Source organism: Sus scrofa, chromosome 4, assembly GCF_000003025.6.
Source record: "Sus scrofa isolate TJ Tabasco breed Duroc chromosome 4, Sscrofa11.1, whole genome shotgun sequence".
NCBI classification, from domain to species: domain Eukaryota; kingdom Metazoa; phylum Chordata; class Mammalia; order Artiodactyla; family Suidae; genus Sus; species Sus scrofa.
Window position 1 is genome coordinate 123,023,851 of NC_010446.5, and position 10,697 is coordinate 123,034,547.

Consider the following 10,697-nt stretch of genomic DNA (forward strand, 5'->3'; position numbering starts at 1 on the left):
ATGGGATACGAACGTGGGTGTGATGGGTTCCCATCATCGTGGATTTTAGCCACTAGCCATTTACACGTTCCCTCTCTGTGAACCCAGGCTTCCGCAGGGTGATTCTCTGTTCCACGCTGGGGAACTAACTCAGAGCTTCTCCTTTGGGGCTTCCCAAACTCTTGCAATGCCCTCCATTCCTAGCATAGCTCTTTCGGCCTGACTGCTCTGTAGGTCTCTAGCAATCCCACTCGTACCCAGGGCTCAACTACTGCAAAGAGGAGAGCATGATGTTAGGACCTCGGGAAATGGCCTCATCTGAAGGCATCTGACTGCTGTTTTCATAGTTTCCATCAGCTTTCAGCACACTCTCCGAATCTCCTTCAGCCACGGTAGCCTGAACGCATGCAATTTTGGGGGGCGGGTGGGAGGGCGGTACGCCAGAGACATGCAGAATTTCCCAGGCCAGAGACCAAACCCATGCCACAGCAGTGGCCTGAACCACAGCAGTGACAATGCAGGATCCTTAACCCACTGTACCAGCAGGGAACTCCTGGACTCATGCAAGTTTAAATGAGTGGTTGTTCCAGTCTAGCCTCTCACTGAACCAAAATGTGGTCAGACGGGGTGACCGCATTTTTCAAGAGGTGCCAGAAACCTCACATTCAACTGTTCAACTCGTGTATCCTATGTCTGATCAACCACAATTTATTCCCTGAACTTTGAGTGAAGACAGTGAAAATAAACATGAAACATCAATGTGTTCTTGGCATGTAACACCAATTGGAAAATTCATGTTTTAAGAGTTCTGTCGTGGTGCAGCAGAAACGAGTCCGACTAGGAACATGAGGTTGCGGGTTCAATCCCCGGCCTCAATCAGTGGGTTAAGGATCCCGCGTTCCCATGAGCTGTGGTGTAGGTCATAGATGTGGCTCTGATCCGGCGTTGCTGTGGCTGTGGTGTAGGCCGGCAGCTATAGCTCTGATTAGACCCCTATCTTGGGAACCTCCATATGCTGTGGGTGCAGCCCTAAAAAAAAAAAAAGAAAAGAAAAAAAAGAAAAGAAAATTCACATTTCACGTTTCAGATTCTCACTCCTCTCCGGTCAATTTTAACCAAAGAATATATCTCTTACATCTATGCCCCCATCCACTGGCACTGCCAAAGCTCTTGGTTCAAGTCTTCATCATTGTTCATCTGATCCACTATAAAGCCAATGTCTCTTATCTTTTGAAAATGTACATCTACTCACAGTACTGCTAACAATTTTCTGTGGCTTGTCTGCCCAAACTGTTGGCCTGAAGTCCTTCAAGTTCTGGTCCTTGCCTGCCTCGTCTTCTGGCATTCTCTCCTTGGTGTTCTGTGCTCCTACCATATAGAACTGCCTGCTCTCCCAGGGTTGTTTGGTGGCGAGCATAGCTGCCTTCCAGTGCTGTTCCCCTTGCCCAGGGGTGAACTTCAAAATATTTAAAGAACCAGTCAATCAGAACAAACCCCGTGACCACTCGAAACGACTCATTAGGGCATTCTGCTGAATGTGGCTGCTCTTTCCAACACCTTGGCCATGATCCGTTCCCGGGGAACTTCTGCAGATCCTTCACACGGTCCACAGAAGACTAGCCATTAAGCAGAGGCTAGAGGTAAGGGACAGCGTCTTTTAGAAGGTTTATGGACCTGAAGATACCACGATGAACCTTTCCAGTACCTATGTAGAAAATGAAGTGTCTGCACAGCACACACTCTTTGCAGCACCTGAAATGAACTTTTTAATTTTTTGAAATGTGCTCAAAAAACCCACTGCCTCATCTCTGGTTGCTTTGTAAATAGTTCTGCCTGCTTCTGTTTTTCAGAATTTAATCAGAAAGAGACATCTACCTCTCACACAGGCCCACCAGCAGATCAATTGTTTGCTTGCACCAGGCTTAATCTTTTTAATTCCATGCTGACGAGGAAACATTACGTCCTGAACTGACCTAAAAGGACAAGGAAGAGTTCCAGGATCTTTTCTAACAAGAAAGAAAATAAGACATGTTTTTCTTCAATCCAAATAATGGCTGTGCAAACTAGCTGTCATTAATCATATTTCCTATATCAGCATTGCTTAGAAATTATCAAGTCACTGTTTAATACAAAACACCAAACTAGCATTGAGATGAATTTAAAGTAGTAACCAAAGGAGTTCCCATCGTTGCTCAGCAGTTAACGAACCCAACTAGCATCCATGAGGTTTCGGGTTCGACCCCTGGCCTCCCTCAGTGGGTTAAGGATCTGGCGTTCCCGTGAGCTGTGGTGTAGGTCGCAGATGCAGCTCGGATCCCGTGTTGCTGTGGCTTTGGCTGTGGCGGGCGGCTACAGCTCAAATTGAACCTCTAGTCTGGGAAACTCCATATGCCATAGGTGCAGCCCTAAAAAGACAAAAAAAAAAAAAAAAAGTAGTAATCAACACAAGCCATGCTTTCTATTGAGCTGATAGTCTGCTGTGGAGATAAGACATGAACGGCTGAAATAATAATTCTTAGGGAAGCAGTACACTGTATGTTGCTTTCAAATAATAAACACGGTAGCAGTTAAGGGGAAGAAGTGACTCTGTCTCTGTTTCAGGTAGGAGAGGCTTTCTGGAGGAGTTGGGTTTTGAGCTGAGCACTGAATGGTGGGTAGAGTTTCAATACTGTTCCACCAGGAGAACCAGTGTGTGCTATGGACACAGGTGACACAGGGGCAGGGAAAACAGGGCCTAGACCTTGCGATGAGGCTGGAAAAGTCACTGTTGTCAGAGGGCAGAGAAAATTGTGCCGGGAGGAGGCATTTCGGCTTTAAATCAGGAGTAAACCTCTTAAAGTTTTGTTAAACAGGAACCTGACATAAAGCAGCATTTAAAAATGTGAATCGGGCGATAGCAGCTACAGAGCACTGTGCTGGGAAGAAACGTGGAATAATGGCCCCTGGGATCAAGTATGGGGTTTGAGTCCGGCTCTGACACTCTCTAACTAGGTGGGCTCGGACCACTCTATAACCTCCACATTGCTCCATATAATCAGTAATAAAAATAGAGGATATACATCACGCTAAAAGTTATTATGAAAATAACATTTCACATTTATGCCTGTGTCCTCATTTAATCCCTACATCACTATTTTATTGTGGTAAAATAACATATATAACATAAAATTTACTGTTTTAAACTTTTCTTTTTTTGTCTTCTTTTTTTTTTTTTTTTTTTTTTAATGGCAGCACCTATTGGCATATGGAGGTTCCCAGGCTAGGGGTCTAATCAGAGCTGTAGCCACCAGTCTATGCCACAGCCACAGCAACATGGGATCCGAGCCACATCTGTGACCTACGCCACAGCTCATGGTAATGCTGGATCCTTAACCCACTGAGCGAGGCCAGGGATCGAACCCACAACCTCATGGTTCCTAGTCGGATTCATTTCCAGTGCGCCACGACGAGAACTCCTGTTTTAACCATTTTTAAGTATACAGTTCAGTACCATTCAGTACATTCACCGTGTTGTGCAACCATTCCCACCATCCATCTCTCCAGCTCCAGAGCTTTTCTTGGCTTCTCAAAGCAAAACTCCACATACATTAAAAAATAACTCCCATTCCCAGGTTCCAGGCCCTTCTACTTTTTGTCTCTGTGAATTTGACTCTTCTAGATGTTTCATATAAGTGTGTCTGGTTTATTTTACTTGGCACAGCATCTTCAAGGCTCACCCATGTTTTAGCATTTGCCAGAATTTTCTTCCCTTTTAAGGATGAACACTATTGCACTGAGTGTTTTTTTTGTTTGTTTGTTTTGTTTTGTTTTCATTTTTTGGGGGGAGGGCTGCACCTGCTGCATACGGAAGTTCCCAAGTTAGGAGTCTAATCGTAGCTACAGCTGCCGGCCTACACCACAGCCAGAGCAACGTAGGATCTGAGCTCATGGCAACCCCGGATCCTTAACCCACTGACCTAGGCCAGGGATCAAACCCACATCCTCGTGGATACTAGCAGGGTTCTTAACCAGCTGAGTCACCATGGGAACGCCCCCACTGAGTGTCTTACATCACTGTTTCATAGAAAGAAATTTGGACCTAAAGAGGTTAACTTGTCCAAAATAACGTAGCTGGTCAAAGAGAGAGGTGGGGTTTGGACAAAAGCGATCTGATTCCATAGTTCATCCTCCTTTCCCCTGACATCCTGCCTCATGTAGGGAAAGGCCCTGCCACTCCGCCTGGCCCAGGGTGGCTGCCAGGAAGAGAGCCGATTGTTCTTGATGATCTAGCACCACTTCGGCTCATCTCGGTAATGCAGTCCCTCTTTTCCTTGGGGAACTCTCTCTGTGATTGCACCCACTCTCCTGCATACAAGGGCTACAGGTTGAGCATGTTACTCAGGCCGGGCCAATCAGAGTCTTCCCTCTTCCCCCAACAAGGATTATCCAGGGATGGTTAGATGGGTGCCATCAGAGTCCACCCTGGTGGTGAGGCAGGGGTCCTGCCTGTCCATCTTAAGCTTAAGCAAGAAGGTGGTGAGAGAGGTGGCATCCTGAGCATTCATGTGACCCCTGGATTTAAGCATGTGCAAAGCCAACCAGCCCCATCAACTTCCCAGACACATGATCCAATTTATTCCTAGTTTTGCTTTTAGCTAAGCAGAATTGAATTTCTCTAACTTGTAAGGGGAAGAAACCTAATTCGCTGGATCCAATGGTCCCCATGGGAATGGGAAGGAAGAAACTAACAAGAACATTGCCAAGGTGTGTGGTGCGAGGAAAAGGGTCCTTCTGAAGTTTGGATACTAAAGAAGTTGCTATTTTGGGTATGGAAGAGGAAATTACAGAACTCCCAGGAGTCTTGATTGCTAGTTAGCTTCCAAAGGTAAAATGCACATTATTTATGATTACTGAATACTTCATCCCCTTCCAGAACCTTAAACTCATGAAGCGCTCAGGGTCTGATTGGGATAGGACTTCTGGACACTGACCTTTATCCTCCATTCCTACTTAGGAATCCACTCATTAATCTGCTCATTCATTTATGTAACTCAAACTTGCTGAGCGCTTACCATATGTCAGGTACTGCGCTAGGTGCTAAAGATAAAACATGGTCCCCTCTCTTTATAATCGAGTGAAGAAAAGAGGCATCGAGTGGATTCCCACACAGATGAGTATAATTAGAAATTGTGTTACAAAGAAAATGGAATTTCCTAAGAGGTATGTTGGGAGCATCAATTTCGATGGAGCAGAGCGAGGACAGCAGGGAACAGCTTCTCTCGGGAAATAACGTTTAGGCTAAGGCCTGGCTGGGGGAGAGAGGTCAACCCTGAAATGAAAAGGAGAGGTGGGGCCTGGAGCAGTTAGTCTCACCTACCAGAGGAAACAAGTGATTCACCCACCAGGAATGTGTGGCAGGAAGGCTTGAAACGGTCTTTGAAGTGGAGCTACCCAGGCCATAGAGAGGCCCTGGAACGTACATTAGCCATTGCAGGGCTCCCCCTCCCTCCCCGTTGCCTGCTGTCCAGTTCCCTTTCAGCGACTCTGCTCATTCATTCATTCAGTGCTTCACTCTTTCAGGAAATATTTATGGGATGCCCTCTGGTGGGGGGCATTATTCTAAATGATGCGGGTTCATGAGAAGGAAGACACGCTCTGCTCTGGTCTGGTTCTCAGCAGGAAGGCAGAAGCCTGGGGGGGGGGGGGCTCTTCCTCAAACGTCTCCCAGAGACACCCAGTTCTTTCCTCCAGGGAGCCGTTGGACCCAGGCTTCTGGGCGTGGTGCTAAGCCTTCCTTCTCGCGGCACTCACCCCCAGCAGACATGTACACTTTCATTTCTCCACAGAGACGTGAATCTCCTCCTTGGAGCAGGAGTGAAGCTCCTTTATCCGCAGAGCACTGAGAAGGAGATCACGTGGGGAAACAGGGCAGAATGACACCCCGCAGCGGGGCTGCCGGGCCCTCCAGATAAACATAAGAAGGTCATCCAAACACAGGAAGGCCACGTCCCCTTCCCTTGTCCTTTACCCCTCCCCTTCCTCCCTCTGGCTCCCTTATCCCCAGAGGGTGGGCCCAGCCTTTCCCAAAGTTTATTCTGAGAGCTCCAGGCTCCCGCAGTGGAACGTGCAGCGGACATGGGAATACAGCGGCCCAGCCAACAGGGAAAACAAAACTATAAACGGAGAGGTTTAATAGATTCCTTTCTCTCTCCCCCTCAAAGTTTTAGCAGACATTTCTCCTACTACTGCTTTTACCATTCTTGATATGTCAGCCCTTCCAGGAAGGAGGCCATCTGATGTTTATTGCATTTGTCAGCAAACATTTTGCACAGAAAAAGTTCAGGTATTTCTTAGGATCTCAGAGCCACTGACTTGGTCCAATAAACAAATGCGATACAATGTTAGGAAGCAAAGTCCAGAAAGCCTTGCATCTCAAACCCTGACCATGAGTTTGACTAGGGCACAAATAACACTAAAACTGAAGGGGAAATTTTATAAGGGTAAATTTCCTTTAAACCCACTATTGGGATGTTGTAAATAAGTAGGACCCCCGAGCCCATAAATAGGAAGTCTTTTGATCTTTAGTAAAAGATCATATTCTGATCAAAACAGTAGTGAACATACAAGGTTTGGATTTTATTCTCTACTTAGGAGTGAAAAGGTTAGTACTGCAGGATTTTGTGCCTCAATGATTATAAACCAGCATTTGTGATGAAACCTTCAGTACTAAATTCAAAACAAACAGAGCGTTTGAAAGCAGAGCATAACGGTGACCTTTCTCATGAGCTGTTGCTCAAACAAAGATATGTTCCAGCAATATCCGATGCTTCCTTCCTGCCAGGGCCTCCGCCTAGTACCATTTAAAACACTCCTGTTATGTCCAAACTGGAGCTGAGGATGTGGGGGAGCGGAGCTTCAGCAGCATTTTGTTTATGGTTTATTATTACTTGATAAGTTTTTTAATACTTCATTTTCATAAATTGATTGTCATGAGTTGGATTTGCAAGAGTAAGCAGGTGAAATCACAGCAAGGAACTCATTCCAGCCTTCTTTACTCTTCTATGTCTTCACCTCCCTACTTTTCCGGTGAGCAGCATCATAGGTTCTTGACCACAAGGACAGATAACAATCTCATTGCTCTTCGGTAAATAATTTTATGACTACATTGTCAGCAACAAACAAACAAAAACAGAAAGGCTTTTGAAAGACGATGCCGAACTTGGTTTGTGTAAAATGCTATAGATCTAAATGAACACAAATTGGAGCAGAGAATGACAGAAAGAAATAGAAGGAGATTGAGAGATTGTTTCATACGAGTAATCCTTGTGTTCATCATGACTGATGCTTCTCAGGTAATGTAAGTTGAAAATCATCAATATCAAGGTGATTTTTTTATGAAACAACAAATAATGAAGAATTTTTCTTCTGGTCTAAGACCTGATGCTCAGTCTTTACAGAAAAGACCATAAACACTCAGTCCAACCATAAATGATATAAGCTATTTATATTTTTTACAATGTATATAACTTTATAATAGAAAAAATCAAATCCGTGTTATTTTTGAAGTAATTTTACTTCTTTATACTTATGCAGTATAAATCGTTCTGAAGTATGTATATAAGTTAAAAAGAGCTATGCACTAGTGAATCCCATGAAAGACCAGGGAGGTGATTAGCTTAAACCAGTCAGGGACTATCCTTGCATCTGAGAGTGGAATCTGTCATCCTCGAACAATTTTGCTAAGAGTAGAGGAGCTCCTTTCCCCCTCAAAGATAATCTGGGCCCTACCAGGAAAGGGGAGAGGGGAATGGACAGTGGAGAGGCGACAAATAACCACCCAATTCAGTAGTTCACAGGAGCTGTCATACAAATTAAGTCATACTGTGGTTCTAAGAGCGTTTGCACAGTACCTGGTGCATACAGGTGCTCAAAGATGGGCTGAGACCTGAGCACGATCAGACTCAGTCCTTGCAGAAATTTTTGTTTGTGGACATTGAAGAGTCTCTCTTTCTAAAGGACCATGAGGTGCCAGCAGGTGAGCTTAGAGCTGCCAGTAGCCATCTTTCTATACGGAGCCACGTGGAAAAAGTCTGTCTGTTGCAAGAGAGGATAAGAATAGAAACCTCTAAGAAACCTTAGAGATGAAAAGAGAGAGTCTTGACAGTGAACTCCAAACCCATGGATCCAGACGTCTCAGGCCACCTGTGCCCTTGGACCTCCCAATTAAGTGAGCCAATAAAGCCAGTCTGAGTTTAGTTTCTATTAACTTGTAACTAAGAGGGTACAGACCAAGGAAAACTTCAAAATCAGTTTTTTCAACAATGCCTTATCTGCTATTCAGCTCTCTATCAACTCCTCTACTTTCCCATGTGGATTAGTCACCTCCTGCCTTTACTTTCCTCCCTTTGCTACTTAGATTTATGGTTCATCATTTCAAAAGCTCCCTGCCTCCACTTGGCAAAAATTCCATCCATGGAGCCTAACTGTCTGCTTTCTCCACACTTGAGCAATTAAGCCACGCTAGAGAAAAATCTCAGGAAGAGCAGACTAATCTCACCTTAAGTTCATGATCATGCCTCAAAGGACCCGCAGCACGGCTCAGCCATCCTGCGGCCATTCTCTGGTTGGTTTTCGCTTTTGTTCGCCAATGATAACATCAAACCTTTCATCCCTCTCACCTCTTCTCTCGATCATCTCCATTTGATGACCTCTGCTTCACAGATGGAAGGGAAACCATAAAACAATCTGCTAAGACAGCCCATCCTCTATTTATATTCCCTTCTCATAAAAAAGGAGTCATCATTCCTATTTAAGTCTCATTTTTCCACCTGAGTCAGGGATCTCACCCCTCCCGCCTTGTGAGAAATCCGCTATCAGTTTGCCCTTCTCTAGCCTGTGTGTTGGATCTCACTAGGCTGATGAGCTTTGTTGCCTCTCCAGAGCCACTTTAATCTTCTCTAGCCTGCTTGCATGAAGAGAGGCTAAAGTCTATAGGAACTGTATCAGCAGGTTTCTCTGCCCTTTACTCTCTGGGGTGGGGGCGGGAGGGCAGGGGGGCCAAAGGGAAGCCCCAGCAGGAGATCTCAGAGACAGAGCAGCAGGAGATAGGAGTATTTATTTTTTCTAACGTTTTCTCCTCAAAGCCTTCTTTGGTTTGCTATTTCTTCTGACCAAAGTCTTTGTCCTCTCAAGACAGCCCTCCTTCCCGTTCCTGGTAATTGCCCCCTTCCCTGATCCCTTTAAATCTAAGGTAATTGTTCCACCGTGGTTTTGCCCCAGGGTGCTCTACAATCCCCTGTTGGTTCCCTATATTATAGCCACACCATTGTAAGTGGTCCCTTCCTCAAATTAACCTACTGTTTCCTACCCACAGACGCATGCTTCCTCTCTAATGAATTCTTCTCTTCAAGACATTGTGTTCAAGTGTCCTAGCCTCGGAGACTTAACTTTTACCTGTTACCTCCTTTTTCTATCCTCTACTCTTGCTTATACCCCAGTTCTCGTCATCAGTTGGAATTGTTCCATCTCTGAAATTTTGAAGTCCGTTATCTGAGCACCATATCCTAACATTATCAACGCGTATTTTAAAACTGTATCAAAAGCACTAAGCCCCTTGACTCCTCCACCCCATCTCCAATTTCTCGGTAGCATCTTGTCCTTATTTCCTTTTCCAGGTGGACACATCCTTTCAATCTTTCTCTTGCTTAATACTCTCATTCCCATTTCTCCTCATTCTTCCACATTCCCATCTAAAAAATTCCCAGTCCTGAGTCCATTCGGGTAGCCCCTTTCTCCCCCTATACCTAAGCCTGGTGGAGAGCGGCATGCATTTGTACATATCAGAGTCCTCTTCTTTTAAGATCTCCAGCCTCACCTCTGCCTCTGCTCGACATCCCTTGTCAACACCTTCTCCTTCTCCCCCTCAATGATACAATTTCAAACCTTCTTAAGGTGAAAGAAAGGGTTGGCTTTGCCATTTTTCCTTTCTTAGTCCTTTTCCCACCTTGATTCACTTCAGCATCTTTCAGTCACACACTGTCCACTGACGCTGCTTTGCTGTGGTCAGCAATGAATTCCTAACTTCTCAATACAATTGAATTTTCAGTCTTTGCCTTATTTAGCCTCTTGAGGAAATTGGATACTGTTGTCTGCTTCCCTCTTGAACATTTCTCCTGTCCTGTCTTCCAGGACAATACGACCACCTGCGTCCTATTTTTTTTGGTCTTTTCTAGGGCTGCTCCCATGGCATATGGAGGTTCCCAGGCTAGGGGTCGAATCGGAGCTGCAGCTGCTGGCCTACACCACAGCCATAGCAACGCTGGATCTCCAACCCATTGAGCAAGGCCAGGGACCGAACCCACAACCTCATGGTTTCTAGTCAGATTCGTTAACCACTGCGTCACAACGGGAACTCCTTATTTCTTAAATGTTGACATTTTGCTGGGGTTCCCTCCTTTTCCCGCTTCTCATCTCCCTCTTCTTATTCAATGCTCTTATCTCTCTAGGTATTCTGATCCACTGCCAATGGTCACAAACATGAACAACCTGTATACTAATGGTCCCTGAGTCTAGAGGTCGAATTTTGCTCCTAAATTTAAAATCTAGTTGCTGAGGCTTTTGACTGTGTATCTGACTAGAACCCAGAACTCAATCTGTTACAAATTAAATAATCAATATTTCTCTCTATGGTACAGTCTGCTCATATCCTCCTCCTCTATTGAACGGCACCACTTTCCATT